Raw genomic sequence first — 8,991 nt, 5'->3', positions numbered from 1 at the left:
CTTCACGCTGCAGCTGTAGTTTTTTTGGCTGCTATTCTAGTTGTGCCAAGGCATAAATATAAATAGGAACTTAAAATTTGCCACCGCCCACGGAGCGTATGAGTAATGCGAATCGAAAGAAGCCTGTCAGGTGGTTTTCTCTGCTTTCAACCCGCAATAAAAACGAAACCCCACCAACCTTAGCATACAAATGGAAAATGAATGGGAATCGGATGAGGGACAGACTCCATCCGCCAGAAGTTGCTGCACATCCGGCGAAGGATAAACAACATTCAGCGTAAATACATTCATAACTTCGCGGGCTAAGAACAACATAGATGTTGATATGTGTCACATTATGCTATTCCAAGGAGCAGGCAAATGCCCGCGGCTGCTTCCACAGCGTTATCCTTGTCCCAACATTGCCATAAATCTTGCTGAGAGCCACGAGGATATCTGGGGCACAATATTTGCTGACATGACAACCGAAAAACATACTCTTGGCACACAGAAGGTGATAATGACAGTTTAGGCATTCATTACACGTGTTGCTGATAAGGAGCGGTGGAAGGACCTGCAGGACCTCCAGGTGGGTGGCTCGCAGACCCACTCCCACACTCCCGCAAACAAGGACGCGAGCAAGGACCAAGAATAACATTGACATGACGCCGCTGATAAAAGTCAACAATATAAATTAATAAAGCTGGCAGGCGCGCGAGCGGCGCAAGAAAACCCCCAGGGAGCCTCTGTTCAATGTCCTTCGTGTTTGCCATAATAATGTATTTCATTCGAATCAACAAGCCAAGACAGAGGACAGGACAGGACAGGAGCCAGTCGCTCCGCAAGATATATTCATTCGTTTTAAAATATGCACATTATGGCCAGAGTAAGCTGATATTTATGCTAATGAACCGACGACAATGGCTCCGGCACGGGCCCATTCATTTTCCCTCGACTTCCAGGCAAAGCAATTACTATAATTGCTCACTCACCACCAAAGGTCCTGCCCTTCGAAAAAAGTGAGAAGAAAACCTACTCACATCAATATTCATTTAATTCACATGCAGAAACTTTCTTTTTGTTTGACTTCCACAAAGGCCATATTTAGCAGAAGGTGGCAAAGTTTTTCCCATCAAATCAGATATCAAAGCAACACGTGTTTGCAACAACACAAACACAGAAAGCAGATCATCAAAGAAGTCAGTTAATGAGACCAAGATGTTGCCACATTCGGGCCAAGATTGTAATTAAAATTTTTCTTGAATATATATTGCATTCAAGTTAGATATTTGATTTTAGAATATTATACATTAGATTATTTACATGGATAAGCCCACCAAAAGAACGACAAGTTTACCTTCAGGTTACATACCAAACAATAATATTATACATCAATAAATAAATACTCTATGACATGAATATAAACTTCTAAAACTTGGAAAAGTAAATCACATTAACAAAACATTATATGTGCTTTTAGTTATGTGTTATGTGTATATTTCTCTATTTTTCTTAGTTAATTTACAAGTTAATCAAATCTATATTGATTAAGGGCAAGGCGATGCCAAGAATGTAATTAAAATTTCGCTTAATGCTTGACACACTTGCACACTGGCTGGCTTAAATCAATATTTGATTTGATTGAGGCAAGAACTCCTCTGGAGAGACTTCCAATCATTTGTTGATTGCGGCCAGATGAATCAACAGGAAGCGGAAAAGTCGATGGAAAGCCGAGAAAAACTCTGAAAACTCTGCAAGCTGGAGCAGAGCAAATCAGCGGAAAGTAAACTTCATTAACATTTCAATATTTCGCCCCTTGCAAATCAGTTTGCTGATTTTTTACATTATTTATTCAGAATTTGCGCCTGCTGCTGTCATTGCTCTCTTTTTTTTCACGGGTTCACCCACCTACAATTCCAATTTTGTTCACTTTACCTTGGCGCATTCATTAGGTGAATGACTTTAGCCTACATAAATTGTACACGTGCCACGCCCCCCCATTACCTGTGAAAAAATCAAAAAAGTCTGAGCCGAGAAAGCACAAAGGAATTCCAATTTCAATTCACTCGAAGTGCAAAGCGAAAAATTTTGCGTATTCGAAGTAAATTTATCAGCTGCTAACTATTGAAGGGCAAAAAGGTGCAAGGATAAAGGGAGAAGTTGACGTTGAAACAATGTCAAATTGTGTGGCCTTTTTCTAAGATGAAATTCACTTGAAAAATGGATATATGAGTGCTTCTCGGAATAAAAATCTCTTAGCGAAATCCCGCGTTTAAAACAAAAGAAATCTGTCTGTTCTGATAATGTCACTTTGACATTAGGCATTTGGAAGCAGAATAGGCAAGGGAATTTATCTTCCAATGTATTTACGATTATGTTTAATCTTTAAAGCGAGATTTGTTTTCGCTTAGAAACATTTGAGTAGAGAGAGAGCAACACTTAAATAAATAAAACTGTTAACACTTATTTCAGAATTGAATTATATGTGCTTAAAAACTAAGGAAATATAAATAAAATTTGAGCCAGCTCCTTTTCATTATCATCCCTGGGTTTACTTGCCAAATACGCGCCCAATTAAAACATAATTCATGGCCAAGAGCAGCTTAGTGCTCTTTATGCGCCCAATGGCTCCCCAGTGAGCGTTTGTAACTGCACAACAATAACTGGGCCAGAAATATAAAAAGCCGGATCACGAGAATGAGGCTAAAGAGATATTCGTACAGAGAGGGCCAGGCCAACAAGAGGTAAGCAATGGCAAGTCGACTTTAATTTGTTTTTCCGGTGCTACCACGGATGGGAACCGAAATGAACTCGCCGGAGGAGCTGCACATAAAAAAATATCATAACTATATGGAGTATTCGTATATACACAAAAACAAAAAATACATATACATATATGCGATGGCGGGAGAAACATTTATGCGCATTGAAACGGAGCTGAGTAAAAATGTAAACAATTTTTTTTTTATTCGAGGCCAGGAACATGTATGGCTTTTTATGAAGACCCGGCCGGGGCCAAAAAGCAGGCCAATGGCCACTGGCAGTGGCTAACAAATGGCCCAATCCGGAACGGACTCCTCCGGCAGACAAATGCACTGGGGTGCCACAAACAGACAGACGGACAGATGGACAGACGGACAGAAAGGCAGTCAGTCGGACTGCGGACTGCGGACTACACATGACCCACTGGCTCTCTGTGTGAAGCGGCATAACGAGTGCTTTAATAATTAATATTACTCATACGCAGCGTTGGACGTTGCGATACTATGCGATGCGATGCGATGTGAGGCGATGCGATGCGGGGCGAGGCGAAGCTCCTTCTCGGGCAGTATAAATCATAAAACCTGCACTCAGCGCGCATATTAAATCCATCGGGCTAATGAACGCTGAAACTGATTGATGAAGCCCAGACGTTCTGAGCAAAACCCCTTTTTTCGCCGGCAAAAGTATCCATATCTTTGTATCTTTTGTAGCTTTTGCTGTTACTTCAATTAATAACGAAGCGCGAAAAGTTTCACTTTGCCAGCAGTAGCAGCAGCAGCAGCAACATTAACATTTTGCATTCATTCATTAGGAGCCAAGCAAAGTTTACTCCGATGATAAATTGTGGAATTTTGGGAGAACTCAACCTTGCTGGAGGCGGCGAGCGGGAAATCAAACTTCTTCACTAATTCATTTTCATTTAGCCCCGAAAGCGAAAATTAAAAAATATGCGACCCTTTTTTTCCGCAACTCCTAATCAAGATAAACAGGGTACAACGTACTTAAGAATAAAGCGCTTTTATGTAAAGGTACATAACAATGTCCACTTTTCAAATAAAGACACTTAAATAAATATAATATGCAGGAAAAGGGCTGTATATCAATAAGAAGCTAACAAAGAAGTATCTAGTTCTATAATATCATTAATAAATTATGATAGATTTATATATTAATAGTTGTAATAATGCATTTTTATTGACTAACAACACACTATAACACTATAAACTAATTTATTGTGTTAGGTATTACTTTTTCGTAATCTTTTTAACCAAATAGAGAGCGGTTCGTAATTCTAGAAATGTTATTGAAATAAATAACCCCTAAGAAGGTATAAAGTATTCGCAACCCTTTCATGTATATCATTGGCGTTCGTCTTGTTTCCGTTTATGTTGTTTCTCTGGGCATCGGGGACAGAACATAATTTGAATTATTAATTAGCGCGTAATTAGTCGGGTTGATGTCGTTTTTGTTCTTCTTCTTGTTCTGACCACGTCTTGCGGCCATAATTTTGATACCCGTCCCGCAGAGCCTTTGATCTTCGCAGGGATACTACGTCTTTTGATTACCTAATTCGTTTACCTCTCGCCGCCCGACACCAGAACTTTTTATGTAGCTTTGTAAAATGCATAGAAATTTATCGGGCAAAAAATAACTCATTATGTGTCAAAAGCACATCCCACCCACTCCCTTAACCACGGCCCAGTCCCTCTTGACCCAATTGAGAGCGGCGCTCAAATCGGAAAGTTTGGCTTTATGGCTCTCGTTCGGCAGAGAAACCTCCTGGAACACCCCCTAGAAAACCCACTAAAATACCCTCTAGAAAACCCCCAGAAAACCCACTAGAATACCCCCTAGAAAACGCACTAGAAAACCCCAAAGAAAACTGCTCAAAAAAGGGTCAAAAGCCGCGACTGTCCGCGCAATTAAAGCAACTGTGCAGTGGCTTATCAAGTGAAGCTTAAACCCTCGAGTGAAGCACCCTGTATCACAAGAGATGGCGGATGTCCGCGATTCCCTCCAATGATCCTCGGCCAAAACTCAAACTCAAACAACATGAAATGACAGTTTTATTTATTTTTCAGCGCTGTGCTTAAAATAGTCAAAAAGTTTTTAATGACTTTACGCTGGCTAAACGACAGCGAGCCACATTTTCCCCAATATCCGGCCCTTGTCAAGTGGGAAATGTACGAAAAAAAAAAAGAATCGTAAAATAAAGCCACAATCTTGAACATTTCAGCATACAAAGTCGAAAGCGAAAGCGAAAACATCAAAAATCGTATACAAATTAAATGTAAATGTGCACAGAACACCAGTTGTTAAATGTCAATTTTCGAATTTTCATAGAATTTTGATAAGCACCACTACTTAAAAGGGGAAAACCCACTTAGTTTTGCTCGCACAATATCCGAAAATGGCATAAAATTACGTCAATAAAAAAAAGGTGCGCGACAAGAGTTCGCATTTATATGCAAACACGAGGGTCTGCTCACCTCTCCATTTGCATGCATATATGTATTCTCGTATGTATGTATATGAAGCCCAATGTATTTATAAGCATGCAGATGTGGAAATCCTTGGCATTTTATCGAGCAAACTTTTCGACATATAATTCACACCAGCTGCTAATTTAAGCGCCCGAATTAATGACTCGGGCATAAAATTCTATGACTTTAGACGGGGTTGCGCGGGGAGCACTCGTAAATTTCCTGCTCAAACACGCGACCAGGATTTGGTCAAAAGTCGAATGGAGTCAAGTGGGGGATAAGGCAGATTTAGTCATAAAAACCCCTTATAAATTATAGCCCACCAACGCAACCAGTGATTTGATTACTTTCACTGGGCAAGGGCAGTGTTTGATTTTAATTTCGTTAATAATGGCACATCGAGTTTATAAAAATGATCGGTTTACTAAAGCATTTTTATTTCCAAATTTAAATTAAATTGGAAATGACAGAAAAAGGTAAACTACTTTTGTAAAAATTTCTGGGAAAACGAATTTTTTCATTAACTTTACAAGTGTCAAATTGGTGCAAAGTTTTGCCCGCAACCAAGTTTACCAACTTCTGTCCCCAGCACAATCCCAACACTTTAGTGAAATATTATTACATTTCCTTTAAGCCTCATTTCAGTGACCAAGTTTTTATGCCGTCGCTTAGCCTTCGAGGCAGAAAATTTCAAATACCGCACAATATTTAAACTTTGCCCAATTATAAGTTCAATTATACGTCCCGAACTCGCCGTTCGCTGGCCCTTTTTCGTTTGTGTTAACAACAAGAACTGTTTAATTTCGGTCAGAACATTTGCTCTACTTTATGGCATTATAAAAGAGCAATGCAGAAACGAATTTGTATATGCCCTCTTCACTCGGCAACAGTGTTCAGCATGGCCAATTTACTGTGGACAGAGGACGACGCCAGGACGATGCCAGGACGATGGCTTTTCCCTCTAAAATTCCCTTTTCGCCGCCGGAACTTTGACGTTTGGTCTGTCAAAGTTTTGAAGCTGGCGTTTTCCCAGTGACAAAACATATATATATTTATATAATATATATACGGCGATCCCTCTGGGTAAGAGTAAGATTAAATCAGAGCCGCACAAACTGCATTAAAAAGTTATGGCAAAAAAATTGGTAAACAAGACAAAAGCCAGCAGATGAAATTTCATTATTTCTTGTGTTTTATAATGTTTTCATACGATTTTATTCCTTTTTTATAAGTTTTTTTTTTTTTGGCCCAATAGTGCTGTTTGTCTTTAGTTTTTGACTTAGTTGGGCATTTTCACAGCAATTTATAATAGAGCGAAAAATTGGAACGCAAATAAAATGCAAATGAAATTTGTGCTAATAAAATTCAGTTACAAACTTTCGGCAATGGCATACGAAAATATTGCTCGCTGGCGACTGCCGCGAAATGCGTTATTTACACAGTTCTCACGTATACATTTTCACCCACACACACCCAAACATACACCCAATCATACACCCACACATGGACACAAGCGGGACCATGTGCTGCTGACCTGGTGTTGCATAAATTAAGGCGCCCGCAATGCATCGCATTTGACATTTGAACCGCTCGACCGCCACAAAATTGGCAACTGCCATCCGCAGATGGTTTTGCCATTCAACATTTTACCAGTTTGCCAGTTTACCAGTTGGCCAGCTTACCAGTTTTCCGCTTTCAGCTTCCAGTTTCCAGTTGCCATTTACCGTTGCGTTTTAAACCGTGCCTAAGTGAATTTTCGCGCTGCAATTGACGCCTGCATACATCACGCATACGCCGTGTGCAACTTGCGGGTTAATTGCGGCATCATAAACGATTCAGCGCCTATGAATGTTCCATAAGGGTTCCATGGCTCCGATCGCCATGGCTTCCACTGCCCAGGTTGGTTGGCAAACATTTCATTAGTAAAAGGGGATTAATTTGGAAACATTGGGACATTTGACGTTACCAATTAGCAAAAATTCAACGAACTCATTTGTATTCTGCGCCTGAATTTATGAGTACAAAAATAAATAGAAAGGTCGCCCTTCTGCTTCCATATAAATTAACTCATAAAAAACACCTTTTTCCGACAGCTTTTTATGCTGCTTTTTGAATTGAATGAACTCGAATCAATCATTTCGTATAAATACATACATATTTCCCATTTGCGTTGGGGGTTTTAGCTCCATTACTTTTGATTTAATGTTTGTACAAACTAAGTAAATATTTATCAAAATATGAAACCAATTTAAGATATTAATTATTTAAATCGACAGATGTAAAGTAAACAAATATACGTATTAAATTATGTTATTTAATGTATTTTACTGAATTTCACTATTTTAATAAAGCAGCTTAGAAAAAACGCAATGGCGCAAATAAAAAGCCATAAATGATACATAAATTAAATTCTATTTATTATGCGACTCTGTTGGATTTTCCTAGCTAGTTAAAGTAAATCTGTAAATTCAAATCAGCAGAGTTAAAGCCCCAAACTAGTTGGCACTCAAGCGATATCCCACACCGCCTCATTACCCGTAGTCCATCTTTGATCCATCTGAAAGACAGATTAGGCAAACTTTATGCCCCGGGCCATTCAAATTGCCGCTTGACCCAATGGCCCGGCCCATTAAAAATCTCTTGGGTGGCTGCTGGGTGGAGAAGGGGGGAGAAGGAGGGTCTGCCCTCGAGCGCCATTATGTCCATGTCAACGTATCTGAAGAGGAGCACTTTCCCAGCACCCTCTGTGCTGGAAATACCGACTGGTGGGTGTGTGGCTGGGCTCATGGCATCAGTTTCACCAGCGGCATCAGCATCAGTCTCATCTTGAATCCGCATTAATTTACGCTCATTGTTGGGCGCCAGTATCTTCGACAGTGCTCCTACGTTCCGACGCGCTTTGTTTTGCATTGTCACGCAAAGTGTTGCTTACTGTGCCCCCTTCGAGTGCCTCTGATCCCGATCCTGTCAGTGGTCCTGCTCCTCCGTCCTGCTCCTCCGTCCTGGCTCCCCCATCAATCCTCCGCCCCAGTGTTATCGCGCATCAACAAGGCATAATAAGGAGGGCACGCTTACCCACTTGGCTAAGACAAAAGCAGTCCTGTTGTTTGCTTCTGTTTTTTTGGTTCTCACACTCGAACGCCATCTGTACTTGCAAAAATTATGCTTTAATGTCGAAAATCAATGAATTCAAACTGCAAAACCCTGGGAAGCTAAAATTGTGATTAATACATTGGAAAACTATTTCGTTGCTGAATTTTAAACTATTGGTATGACTTTTTAATGCCTATAACTATAAGATTTTAATATATTTTATTAATAATAAAGTGGTCAGCAAGCTTCATCCTTTTTTAAGTAATATATTTGACCTTATGTTATCGCATTTTCTCCCAGTGCTTCTAACTTGCCACCCCGCCTTCGGTGGAGCATTTGCACCCAGCTTGACTTTTTTTAATATCCCTGATATTTGCGCCTGTTATCATTCGATGGATGCGCCGCCGCCTGTGGGCCTCCTGCTGCGTCTAGTTGTTTGCCAGCCCCACCCACCAGTTAGCCCCCCCCAAAAAGCACCCCCCACCCCCTTTCACTAGCCCCCGCCGAAAGGCCCCACCCCTCGTCGCACTGCTCTTGTTATTCATGTCGTCATTTCCTATTGTCGTCGTCGCTGTAATTGTTGTTGCCATTCTGGTTTCAGCCGTCGTCCTACATGCGCGCCCAGCAACTTGTTTTCATTTTACGCTTGCCTGCCGCCTTTCAGCCGCTTCCC

The sequence above is a fragment of the Drosophila teissieri genome, chromosome 3L (genome assembly GCF_016746235.2).
Source record: "Drosophila teissieri strain GT53w chromosome 3L, Prin_Dtei_1.1, whole genome shotgun sequence".
NCBI classification, from domain to species: domain Eukaryota; kingdom Metazoa; phylum Arthropoda; class Insecta; order Diptera; family Drosophilidae; genus Drosophila; species Drosophila teissieri.
Note: the sequence above shows the minus strand (reverse complement) of the source record.